The sequence below is a fragment of the Botryllus schlosseri genome, chromosome 11 (genome assembly GCF_051294905.1).
Source record: "Botryllus schlosseri isolate E-star chromosome 11, Bs_hap1, whole genome shotgun sequence".
Taxonomy (NCBI): Eukaryota; Metazoa; Chordata; class Ascidiacea; order Stolidobranchia; family Styelidae; genus Botryllus; species Botryllus schlosseri.
The window spans coordinates 10736669-10744079 of NC_137246.1; the positions used below are offsets into that span (position 1 = coordinate 10736669).

Sequence of the window (7411 nt, forward strand, 5' to 3'; positions counted from 1 at the left end):
CAACACAGTCATTGATTAGATTGAGAAGCTGCACGAAGCAAAAGAATCAGTTTGAAATGGTAAGAGTTCTAATTGATATTGATATAGAATGATGCGTAAATAGACTTAACTACCGTATACACTTCTTGTGAGCGTAATTTTAGGGGTAACCCTAAAAGGAGGGAACGCGGAAACTGCGGAAAACGCGGAACTCGCGGAAACGGCCCCTAAAACGCGGAAACTGCGGAAAAAGCGGGAAACCTCGATTCCTAAAGCGCTGAAATAGAGGGAAACGCGGAACGCGGAACAGTCGGTCATTGACCTTTATATAGCACACAGTAGGCACTAAAACGAGGAAACAGCGGAACGCGGGACAGTCGGTCATCGAGGTGGGATATTAGGGTTGGGGAGGTGGAATATTAGGGTTAGGGGAGGTGGAATATTATGGTTAGGGGAGGTGGGATATTAGGGTTGGGGGAGGTGGGATATTTGGGTTGGGGGAGGTGGGATATTAGGGTTAGGGGAGGTGGAATATTATGGTTAGGGGAGGTGGGATATTAGGGTTGGGGGAGGTGGAATATTATGGTTAGGGGAGGTGGGATATTAGGGTTGGGGGAGGTGGGATATTAGGGTTGGGGGAGGTGGGATATTAGGGTTAGAGGAGGTGGAATATTATGGTTAGGGGAGGTGGGATATTAGGGTTAGGGGAGGTGGGATATTAGGGTTGGGGGAGGTGGGATATTAGGGTTGGGGGAGGTGGGATATTAGGGTTAGGGGAGGTGGAATATTATGGTTAGGGGAGGTGGGATATTAGGGTTGGGGGAGGTGGGATATTAGGGTTGGGGGAGGTGGGATATTAGGGTTAGGGGAGGTGGAATATTATGGTTAGGGGAGGTGGGATATTAGGGTTGGGGGAGGTGGGATATTAGGGTTAGGGGAGGTGGAATATTATGGTTAGGGGAGGTGGGATATTAGGGTTGGGGGAGGTGGAATATTATGGTTAGGGGAGGTGGGATATGATTAGGGTTAGGGGAGGTGGGATATTAGGGTTAGGGGAGGTGGGATATTAGGGTTGGGGGAGGTGGGATATTAGGGTTGGGGGAGGTGGGATATTAGGGTTGGGGGAGGTGGGATATTAGGGTTAGGGGTTAGGTTAGGGTTAGGTGAGGTGGGATATTAGAGTTAGGGGACGTGAATATTAGGGTTGAGGGAGAGGGTGATGTTAGGGGAGGCGGGATATAGGGTTGGAGAGAGGGGGATGTTAGGGTTGGGGAGAGGGGTGATATTAGGGTTGAAGAAGAGGGTTAGGGACATGATATCCCACCTCCGTAACCCTAACCTAACCCTAATCATAACCTTAACCTAACCCTAATATCCCACCTCCCCTAATCCTAACCCTAATATCCCACCTCCCCTAACCCTAATATTCCACCTCCCCTAACCTTAATATCCCACCTCCCCTAACCCTAATCATAACCCTAACCTAACCCTAATCCTAACCTAATCCTAACCTAACCCTAACCCTCCTAACCCTAACATCCCCGTCTCCCCCAACCCTAATATCTCCCCTCTCCTCAACCCTAATATCCCTCTCACGTAACCCTAATATAACCCCTCCGCCAACCCTAATCCGTCTCTCCCAAGGAAAAAACTATTTATTTTGACGTTTTTAAATTTTTGTATTGTAAAACGAAGAAGCGCCATCGACAGTTCTCTGCCATTTATGAGTTCTACTTCGCCTCACTCTAACATTGGTGTCCCGCAGTTTCGTCGTTTTAGACTTTAGAGTTCCTCTATGAGATCCACAAATGTCAATGACCGACTGTCCCGCGTTCCGCCTTTTCCTCTTGTTTCAGCGCTTTAGGAATCGAGGTTTCCAGCATTTTCCGCAGTTTCCGCGTTTTAGGGGCCGTTTCCGCGAGTTCCGCGTTTTCCGCAGTTTCCGCGGTCCCTCCTTTTAGGGTTACCCTAATTTTAGCTTCTCCTTTTTCATTGATAGTTTGTGTTCAATATGGATATGTGGTAGAACATTCATTGTTTGCTACGCCTCATTATTTCTTGGAATGCAGATAGGCCTACGCCATACTGTGAAGTGTGAATACGCTGCAATATGATTGAAACGCCATGAACACCGATTTTCTGATTCATTCCAATAGCAATGCTTTGCTGGTCGGTAGACCGAATGTTCCTCAAGATAGTGATAAGAATATATTGTATATTCGCGTGGTGATAGTAATTTATGTAATAAGGCATTTTCATATTGCTTGATCACTGGCTAACTCTATACGGATTGTACTAGTTTGGTTGCGCCTGAGATTGATTGCCGCCATTGGGGATTTTTCACAATTTACAACTCTTGTCGAATGTATTCTGCTGACTTTTTCTTCGAAAACCTGATAAAATGAATACATTTACTGAATAGTATGTCTCATATACAGCCTATATGAGTAATTGAGTCTGAACAAGTGCAAGTTATACTTTGATGGGATGCCATGATTGATTATTATCAAGTTCATTATTAATGACTATGGACCTTTGTAGTACATGAAACGCTCTTGCCGTGGCCAAATTCACCCCGTATATATAGCCGGCAGCCGCACCCGTGTAAAATTTCCAAGTAACGATAACGACAAGGTAACTGATGTGAATATGGAAGCATATTGTCTAAACGTGATAGAAGACATTATTTTAAAATTGGGTTGACCCCCTCTTCAAGCTCAGGAAATGCATGTGCCGCAATCAAGAGCCGTGGTTTGGCCTATATCGCGGCTATCAAAATGAATTATCGAATTACCATTGATGACGTAATCATATTTTGGGTGATTCGTAGTAGCCAATATTCTCGCCAACAATAACCTGATAGCTGATTAGTCTGTAAATGTACTATTGGCAGCATGCGTGCACCCGAATCGGTTTGTTTTTGTTTCGCGTACTGTCAGATGACTTTGACACAACCATTCTGATTGTTTCCTAGATATCAGCTATGTTCGCCATTGGTGATGACCACGTCAAGCAGACTGTACGAAGAATGCATTATAGATTGTGTAGTGTACCGTCAACATAATGAAGTACTAAATACAGCGGGCTTCGACTCGACAAAAAAGAGCACGGAACAAGTGGTGCCTGTATAATATCATATTCTGTAAGTTGAATGATAGGCCTATAACCTAACATATCCGAAAATCAAATCAAAATCTATTGTCAGGCACTGGATGCGAAATTCATTCATCAACAACCCCAAGTGTGGCGCCAGGCCCCGGCATGAAAGTTGGAGAGCAAAAAGGTAAAATAAATAACTTTGATACAATTTGCAAAAACCGAAGGTGGTTAAAGAATTTAGGGTTGGTACTCAATCAGTCGTAGCGTCATACATTTCTGCTCAAGTTCAAGTAACAGTAGTGAGCGAGTGCTCAAGTAGAAGTGGAGAACTTAGTTCTGAACATTGCACAAGCATCAAGAAGTGGATTAGTCCGAATTGTGGAATTCTTCAGAGTGTAATCGTAAGTGGGCATTTCCGAATATAGGTATAGTCAAGCAAGGTGAAAGTATATCAGCATTGGTACTCCAAGAGTAGTAAAAGTAATCCTAAATTTCTACTTCAGCGTACGTGGCAATTTACAAGCAATGTTAAAACTACAAGCGGACATAAAAAATTACGTTGATAAGTCTTCAAGAAATTTTAAGAAGTAAATTTGGTTAAGGTTTTACCATCATCTTGCCACGAAATCGTGACTATTTCTGAATATAGGCAGTCAACGTATCTCCATGTTGACTAGCGCGTATCTTCACGTTGAAGATGAGCAGCATTGGAACCCAAGCAAAGCATCAAAGTGTATGTAGAGATCTATAAGGCATGTAAAACTGCGTCCAGTACAAGCAGAAAATGGAGTTGGAAAGAAATCTATCTTGTAATTTGTTTGATAGAGTAGATTTGGTCTAGGTCAGGCGTAGCCAACCCGCGGCCCGTGAAAAGGTTTTCAGTGGTCCGCGAGTTATTTATCGAAATAAGTTGTAACATCAAGGACAAAAATATACTACGTCCTTAACAACAACAAAAAATAGGCAGGGAATTTATTGTGAGCTTGCAAGACCAACCAAAAATTTGATTCGCGCCTGACCGTGAGCTTTGGGATGTTGATGACGAAAATATCCAGTTCCGACGCATTGGCGTAGCCAGCCTGGGCCATCCATTTTTCGTATATGAACATAAAGTAGAATATTTCGTCGCAAATTTATTTGACTTGATATTTTTCTTAGCACCTAGCGCGATTTAATGTCACTCGATTTCTAGCTTTTATAGTATTGTTTCCCTCTCATGAAAATAAATATGCGCCCAATCTACGGAATTGAGCCTAACTATATTCGCAAATATGTGAGAAAGTGTTGTCCTACATGCGACTTCGCGCCTGCACTAGCTGAAAAATAGAAATCTGAAATCTTCGATTATCATGTCTTGGTCAATTGAGCCCAGCGGTATACAGAGGCGAGGCGACCCACAATATATGCAACATTATTATTGCCCGAATTCATTCATCAACTTTAAAAAATTTTCGCGATTTTGAATCATATGGGTTCTATTCTAGCTGCACCTATATTCGCAAACAATGAAATTGTCAATGATATGGTGTTTTGGCGGCAAAATACAGTTGAAATCAATGAAACAGTAGCTCTTCTAACAATGATGTAAGTCGTTATTTTTCTATGCTACCTATGTTTTACTTGAACACGGCGGCAAACCTGGTTATGCGTTGAGGTAGACAAAGTATGTAACTGTAAACGCGGACGTTGAAATTTTCTTCATTGTCTCAAATAGCGATTCAGGTTTCCCATGAGGTCAGAGATCATTTGAGTCTTTTGTGATGCACTAGTGCGACCACAGATATTGTAATTATATTTTTATGAAACTATTGTCTTCATGCAACTTCCATGTATCAGTTCCTTATTGGCGATTTTGCTTCTGTTTTTATCAAAATTTTTCCATAGAACTCTGAATGCAATATGCAATTTTTTACGTACTCGACATTTGCAGTGTTGAGGGATTATATAATGGAAGTATTTCTTACGGAAATTTCAAACGTTGCATTGCATCAAACAAGCATTGTTCAATCTACCCAGAATTGCTGGGCGGTCTGTATGTTTGACACCCCTGATGTAATGGAATGTGGCTTCTTCCCAACATGGGTAGTCGAAGTAAAAGTAGTCAGTACTGCTCAAGTAATACATAATTTCTAGTGAAGTATATGTAGTGATTTACAGGACATGTTAAACCTACCTCGAGGAAGCAGTTAGTGTGACGTCGTAAATTTGGTCGAGGTGTCGCTTGATTTTATCATATAACCATAAGTGGCAATTAACTACTCCAAGTGAAAATTTAAGTTAAGGTACTCAAGTAGTTTGAAAATAGTAGATGTGGTCGTGGTTGTAATGTTTCATTCTTTTACCATGTAATGATCCGAGAACATGGGTAGCCGAAGTAAAAGTTGTCGTTTTTGTTACTGAAGCTGAAGTAGATGTAACATCGTAACTTTCCATTGAAGTAGAAGTAGCGATTTTCAAGGTATGTCAAAATTATTTCCAAGTGGCAGTGGAAATATAAGTTGATAAGTACTCGAGTAGTTTGAAGTAGCCTTCGTCGAACAGGACTCAGTTCTCAAGCAGACATGTTTCCGTAAGTAACGTAAATCTGTAGTGAAGTATATGTAGCAACTTCCAAGGCGTTGTATAACTACTTCGAGCAGAAATAGGCAACGTAAAGAATTCACTGACATTGCTGTATATATTTCAGGCACAAGCGCCGAGAAGAAACGTTTTGGTGCAACCACCTGTGATTGCCGAAGAAAAAGAATATGCACTGAACATCAGCAAACGGTGCATTGATGTAATTCTTGCATTGTGAATTTTTACTGAACGCTTCTTGTAATGCTCGTTTTAAATTGTTGCGGTTTCATGTAATTAATGCTTCTTTACTTTGACTTTTTGTCATTCATTAGTTTGAGTGGTTTTAGCAGTTACTGTTTGGTAAACTCCTGTGACCAGACTTGGACAACTAGAAAATCTGCAGCTTTTTTAAATTATACTAGAATTAGAGCTACAGAGTTTTCTCCAAATTAGATTAGAATTAGAGCAACAAATTTTTTCCATATTAGATTAGAATTAGAGCTACACAGCTTATTCCAAATTGGAGTATAGAATTAGAATTACTGAATTCGCAAAAACTTGGAAAATTGAATGAAATTGTGAATGAGAAATAAATCGGCCTACAGCAAAAATCAAGTTCAGTTCATATTAAATCATATCACGCGTTCCCATAAGCATGAGAATGGTCTGTACACCAAGCTTGGCTCGTTTTGCATAATTATCTAGTTGTCCAAGTCTGCCTGTGACACATTCACTGTGATTACTTGTTGCATTATGATTTTTCACTCCAGCCTTGACTGTGTGAAGTGGTAGTAGTTCTCGCCTTATTTCATATTTTATGTTTTGTTGATAATAACCAATATTGTATTTGTATTTTGCCAATTTCGTTCCCCACTCACCCAATATACGCTGTGTGTGAGCTGATATGATGTTGTTAGCCGTGAGGCATTGAACCAGGTATGGAGTGGAGATGATAAAGGGGGCGAATGATGCTTCCATAGGGAGTGGCGTCATGTCCACAGTACGTCAGGCGTGTCCATAGGGAGTGGCGTCATGTCCACGGTACGTCAGGCGTGTCCATAGGGAACCACGTGACGTCCAGGCTCGGTCAGACGCGTCCATGAGGAGTCGCTTCATGTCCACAGCACGTCATTGCAGACGCACTCAGAGAGTGGACAGGACGTCTCTAGTTGTCGACAAACCCACTCCAGGGAGGTAACGGCCGGAAGTTACCGGATGTCCTGCCAGCTATTCCACCGGAAGTCAACTGGACATCGAGTGTTTGCTGGGTGATGATACATACCTGACGACATTTTTGAGTCGTGTAAATGGTATATTCAGTCGACTTGAAGGGCGGGACGATTTCATAAATCCGTCCATGATGCAGGTTGACTTATTTATGATCAATATTGACGATGATGTCGTAAAAGTAAAGCAGTTGTTGCTCTATGCTGCTCCGTGTGCCGTGGAATCCACTCAGTGATTTTTGCAATAAAATATTCGTTGAATACAAGAAATTTCTTCGAGCATTCCTTGCCGTGCAGTCGCAGTAATCACTTTATCGTCATTTTCGAAGGCATTCGTCATCATTAGGATATCATAAGTAGAAAAAAAAAACAATAAAAAACATGTTTTAAACAAGGGCCATGTTTCAAACATGTGTATTTTAAATTTATTTTTGTTTTAGACACAACCCTAGATGTGTGCATCGGGTTCAAACTAGGGTTGGATTATCCGGATAACGGTTAACCGGCTAACCGCAGGTTTTTTTATTATCCGATATCCGGATATAAAT

General features: G+C 41.5%; 1 long non-coding RNA gene across 1 annotated transcript; it reads left to right on the forward strand.

Annotated features, from left to right (window-relative positions):
- The first annotated feature begins 1956 nt into the window (after positions 1-1956).
- LOC145449394 (uncharacterized) lies at positions 1957-6545 on the forward strand. Its single transcript, XR_013918245.1, has 4 exons — positions 1957-2205; positions 2954-3121; positions 3185-3262; positions 5765-6545. It is a non-coding gene; the product is annotated as an uncharacterized LOC145449394 (long non-coding RNA).
- The last annotated feature ends 866 nt before the right edge of the window (positions 6546-7411 follow it).